The sequence below is a fragment of the Triturus cristatus genome, chromosome 1_2, assembly GCF_964204655.1.
Source record: "Triturus cristatus chromosome 1_2, aTriCri1.1, whole genome shotgun sequence".
NCBI classification, from domain to species: Eukaryota; Metazoa; Chordata; class Amphibia; order Caudata; family Salamandridae; genus Triturus; species Triturus cristatus.
The window spans coordinates 400,930,904-400,936,903 of record NC_140580.1 but is presented as its reverse complement, the minus strand read 5'-3'; the positions used below and the strand labels follow the sequence as shown (position 1 = coordinate 400,936,903).

Genomic DNA, 6,000 nt, shown 5'->3' with positions numbered 1-6,000 from the left:
TTGGTTCTACAGAACTACACCCCACTCTGTCACTAAAATATCTCCTTTTGAGTTGTTGAGAGGACGTAAACCTAACACCAGTTTTAGACCTGCTTGGATGAGGAATTGTGTCAGGTCTGAATCTGATGTTAGTCATCTAGTGTCCTTAGCTAGTGAAAATGTGTCTACTTCTCAATCCAAGCAAAAGTTATGGTTTGATTCTCGTAAGGGTGTAAGAAAAACTTCACTGGCATTGGGGGACACTGTTAAAATCAAAAGTGGTGTTCATACAAAAAAAGGCTCCTGGCTCGGGGAAAGATGATCCCCAGCCCCTGATAGAAGCAGTGACTCCAAAGGTCAGCCAGCTGGCCCCTTGGAACAGCACCAGGGACATTCAAAGTTGAGGAAGCCCAAATAGGCAAAGCAGTAGCCACTTCTGAGGAATCACAGTGGAACACTGCCTGGCACTCCGTGTCATGATCCCTGTCCCTAAGTGTAACATCACAGACATAGACCTTATAAAGCTTATGTCTTATGATTCATGAAAAAAAAAACCCCTGTCCCGTGCATCCAACACTCCAAAGAATGTAAATGTGTATGGAAATGTAATCATGTGTATGGAAATGTAATTGCTTGTTTGAATGATGGTGATCACGCATATTGTATGTAGTATTCATTGTTTGGATGATGGTGATTTTAACTTCAGTGCGGGATAAAAGGCGCATTTCAAGTATAGATGTTGACTTTAATGTTTAAGCGGCATTTGTTTTATTAGTAATCCTTCAGTGAAACCAAAGAAAGGCCTCGCGCTGCACGCGCACAAGAAGAATGAGCTTTACTAAGCTAACACGTGGCTTCGCGTGTGAACGCGAGCGACGTCAGTAATGGGTTCGGGTGTGGCAAGTAAAGCCACACCCATGAAAACATGCTGAAATCGAGAGGCTTACCTTGAAAACATTCGGCTTCCCAGGAACTTCGACGACAGCAGAATTCACAGCTTCTGAAAAGAACAAGAGAAAGCTAAGTTAATTTTTTATTTCTTCTGTTCAAAAGGCATCCTACGCAAGACAGATGAAAGACTAATTGTGAGAAATAGAAGAACAATTTTTGGAAATACTTTTGGAAATACTTTTGACTTTCAAAGGACATTTGGCAAAAGAACGATCGCATGGTATTATTAGGAACTGTTAACCTAGAACATTTTGAAACATTTTAGAGGAATGTTTTTCTATCTTTTTGGTGCATGTTTATTTATTTTTTTTTTAAAGATGGAGTGATGGAAGAAAACAATCATTGAAGCAGACAAACATAAGTAAGTGAGCAGAAACTAGAATGTAGTGTACTAGAGTATTAGGTGTGTTGGTATCTTTTGAATATTAGAAATAAAAAGCTAATGTTAAATTTTTCTTGAATAAATGCAGAAATATTTCGGATGACTTCTTACAACTACACTCTTCAGGACTTCACTTCAGTCAAGAGCCCCATCACACGACGACAACCAGGACGCCAGGACCATTCCTGTAGATTTGCAGGTAGGACATTGACGCTAACTGCTTCCCTAGAATTAACTTTAGGAACTGTAGAGTTTACTAGGCTTTTCAGAAGACAACACGCTCAAAATATTCTTGTTGCCTCGCAGGTCGACAACAGGAATTCATCAGCGTCCGAATCCGGCCCTTCTCCCTAGGTTTCTATTCTGTAGCCATAGCTTTTTTAATACAATTCTCTGGTTATACTTTAGGGGTTCTGGGAGGTTGGCCCATAGCGTCTCTGCAACACCTGCCAAGCACTGTCCAAAGTAACCTTACTGGCCTCCAAGACCTCCACCCTATTGAATTTGGTTGCCCAAGTCTGGATGGAGTCAACAAACTAAATGTTTAAAACTATTCAAAGGTTTACAAACTTTTTGTTGACTAATGCTTGTTTGCAGTTGCATTTAAAAGTATTTATATCTTCAAAAACCTGAATCTCCGGAACCCTCTGGTGGAATTTACTCAACAACGTCTCTAAAGAGTCATAAAAATATGATCTGTTTTTATAAATTGTTCTCGTGTCTCTTTCTTGTTGTGTGACTTTCTTATTTCGTTGTTTGGTGATGTTAACTGCTTGTCACTAAGGGCTTGATTACAACTTCGGCAGTCAGATCGCCGCCGCAGTCCCAAGTAGACCACTGATCTGGCATTCTTCTGCATGGCGTATTATGATGTTATCTTTATGCTGGCGGTCTTCCAACGGAGGGGAACCTTTGCTCTAGGAACTAATGTATTTTTAGTTTTTTTGCCACACTACAAATACATACGTATGTATTTTCATAAACAAGTCTGCAAATACCCACATTTGTATTACACCTTTGGAAAACTAACCTTCTCCTACAGCAAGGGTCCAAAGCCAATTTTAAACATTGGACAAATGGACAAGGAAATTACTTGTGATTCTGGCAACAACAGTGTGGATTTCCCAGTGGAAAAAATGTCTGGAGCAAAGAGAGGACCTGGAAGAGGGGTTCATTGATGGAGAGAGTAGTGGAAACAGGAGACAATGTAAGTTTTTTTCTCTCAAATCTTGCGTTTCTGCTAGGTCGAGTGTGGAGGCCTTCCTGCCACAGTCAGCTTTGCAGTAAGGCACATTGTAATCTCAATGGCGGGAACAGGGGCTGAACTCGCTCTATAAGCCACTTTTGCCTATGACCGCCATTGAGTCAGGGAGAGAAATCCAGGCTGGGGTGGCCAACATCGTAATTTGGCTGTTCGGACCGCTTAGTCGGCAGACGGTGAATCCGACGTGATGGAGGTCCCAAGACCGCCAAATCATGATAAGGCCCTACATTCCTTTATTTAGCCTTGCTGCTTGAAGCCACATCTACATGGGGTTGAGCTTAAAGTTTGTAGACAAATCTGACTGGACCCAAGACAGGTTTTGTGAGTGTATTCCACAATAAGGCCCCAGAGCCATATCATATAAGACACCCAAATCCTCACAACTCCTATCAAAATAATTAAACTGGACAACAGACAGCGAGTGGGTATCTAGCCAGATGTTCCATGTTTCACCCTACCCCTGAAAACAATACACATTATACATCACCCTAAATTTTTACTAAAACCCAATATGGAGAGACAAGTGTACTGCAGGCACTTTTCACTTCTAACATACACATAACCACATGTCAAGAAAAACAGCGAGTCACTATAAAAATTCCATAAAAAGTAAACTAAAATGTGTGTGCAGGGCCATTTTAAACAATGTAAACCTAATAATGAGTCATTGAGCAGTTTATAGAAATCACCCTGTTGTAAAAAAATAAGACCTAATCCCAGCATGACCAGATAGTAATCTATGCAATTACAAAAGTGTGGATTCGTTGTTTCTCTTCTGAAAGCTGTGCTGAGAGCTTAACATCAGCAGTGGAATACACCAGGTTCCATGAAGAGGAAACGTTTACACGAAGCTGAGAAGAGACTTTATAATAACAAAATCGGTTCCAGCTTCCATATCAGTTTGGTTGTATCATGCAAGCAATCTTTCTTATTCTTTGGGAGATGCGAAGGTCATTCACCCACATCAATATACACTTAATCCATCTTCTCAAAGATATCAATAAACAATTAGGTGTGTATTAAGTAACAGGTCCAAACATCTAACGTTTGGTGGTTTTGAACAATACAGCAAAATATACTGTGTTAAGCTTCTCATCTTAACAGGGTTTCTTTAATTCATAATCAAATGTTGATACTTGCAAGTTATACGAAAGAGTCATCAGACGCATGATGTCACGATACATCTTAAAACCAAAGCAGATTCAGCAACAAATAATGTAACATTGTAGATGTCTATTGTGAGTCCTTGTTAAAGATGCAGGACTTAGTTAAGAGGATTGTTCATTTCTCCTGCTCAGTATGGCCCCTTTAAATAGTGGTTGATAGAGATTGATAACCAACATAACAAGAGGGCTACCTGGTTCAGCAAGGAAATGTCAATCAGGGCAAATGGGCCTTGGTGGGGAAGATCCAAGTCCTGGCTGAGGGGACTACACAAGGTTTTCCCCCCAAAAATGCTCACTTATGAAGCACTAAACTGGTTAATTTTCGCCAGTGCAGTGTTGTACTATTTGCAGTTTTCCCTAATAAGCAAATAAATGAGTATACTTATTTTTGTGTAAGTACATATATTGTAATAATGTGTTTTATGATTATTAGATCTTATACGAATGCAACTATCAGGCGATTATGCAACATTGTGGATGGCACTTGGATGTTATTACCTGGAAACAAATACTGTGTACGTATATTCAACTTGATTTCACACTACTGTTAACTTTACATCAGCGCGTGTATATATATATATGCACACATTGCTCATTTATGATGACGCAGACATTAACATGAACATGAACTTGACATGTGCATGCAGTCAACATCATACCTTTTAAAAAGTGTCACCGGCTCAGCCAAAAAATAATGTAAGACACCTGTTCTTACAAAAGGGAAATATTAACAGATGCAAGTCATCTGCAGTGAAGGAAGTGAGTTTTATTGCAGCAAACGAGTCTGAAAAAGGCACACATTTTATATGTAATATTATTTCCCACAATAGTCATCTCATCTTAAGCATTCCCACATTTGTGAAAGTGTTGGAGGGTGTAATCTTGCATTCATTAAAACCAGCTAATCCATAGATTGAAATAGTTCTAGACAACAACTAAAAAATACTATAGTCAGTTTGGTGCAGTTCAATACTAAGGTGGTAAATTTGGACTCTTGCAGGCAGTTGCTGAGCCCACCAGCCACATTTCGAGAGCCCTGCACGGTCAGTGTCAATGGTTGAGGTAAACGTCTTCCCAGTGCTCCGGTAGGAGCACTTATGACCAACCTAAAATACTTGCTGACCATCATGTCAGGGAGATCAGTCAACACTTTTTTTCTATTTTGAGCACTAATAACTAAAACAAGAGTTTGTTTCGGAAATAGGAAATATCTTTGGCCCTGACATGCAGGATGTTTTCTCACATCATGTGGGTGTCAGTGAATACTGTATGTTGCAAAGCCCATGTTATGAGTCTTCAGACATACCTGCTTAGTGGTCTTATGGCAGTCCTGCCAAGCGGTCTTATGGCAGTCCTGCCAAGCGGTCTTATGGCAGTCCTGCCAAGAGGTACTATGGCAGTCCTGCTAAGTGGTCCTATGGCAGTCCTGCCAAGCGGTCTTATGGCAGTTCTGCCAAGAGGTCTTATGGCAGTCCTGCCAAGCGGTCCTATGGCAGTCCTGCCAAGCGGTCCTATGGCAGTCCTGCCAAGAGGTCCTATGGCAGTCCTGCCAAGCGGTCCTATGGCAGTCCTGCCAAGAGGTCCTATGGCAGTCCTGCCAAGAGGTCCTATGGCAGTCCTGCTAAGTGGTCCTATGGCAGTCCTGCCAAGCGGTCTTATGGCAGTCCTGCCAAGCGGTCTTATGGCAGTCCTGCCAAGCGGTCCTATGGCAGTCCTGCCAAGCGGTCCTATGGCAGTCCTGCCAAGAGGTCCTATGGCAGTCCTGCCAAGAGGTCCTATGGCAGTTCTGCCAAGCGGTCCTATGGCAGTCCTGCCAAGCGGTCCTATGGCAGTCCTGCCAAGAGGTCCTATGGCAGTCCTGCCAAGAGGTCCTATGGCAGTCCTGCCAAGCGGTCCTATGGCAGTCCTGCCAAGCGGTCCTATGGCAGTCCTGCCAAGCGGTCCTATGGCAGTCCTGCCAAGCTGTCCTATGGCAGTCCTGCCAAGCGGTCCTATGGCAGTCCTGCCAAGAGGTCCTATGGCAGCCCTGCCAAGCGGTCCTATGGCAGTCCTGCCAAGCGGTCCTATGGCAGTCCTGCCAAGCGGTCCTATGGCAGTCCTGCCAAGCTGTCCTATGGCAGTCCTGCCAAGCGGTCCTATGGCAGTCCTGCCAAGAGGTCCTATGGCAGTCCTGCCAAGAGGTCCTATGGCAGTTCTGCCAAGCGGTCCTATGGCAGTCCTGCCAAGCGGTCCTATGGCAGTCCTGCCAAGCGGTCCTA

The 6,000-nt window shown here is 42.9% G+C and overlaps 1 long non-coding RNA gene across 1 annotated transcript in view; it reads left to right on the top strand.

Annotated features, from left to right (window-relative positions):
- The first annotated feature begins 1,464 nt into the window (after positions 1 to 1,464).
- Positions 1,465 to 6,000, top strand: part of LOC146867420 (uncharacterized) — a 50,319-nt gene continuing 45,783 nt past the window's right edge. Inside the window, exon 1 of the long non-coding RNA XR_014966087.1 lies at positions 1,465 to 1,511. This is a non-coding gene — a long non-coding RNA (uncharacterized LOC146867420). The remainder of the gene's footprint in view (positions 1,512 to 6,000) is intronic.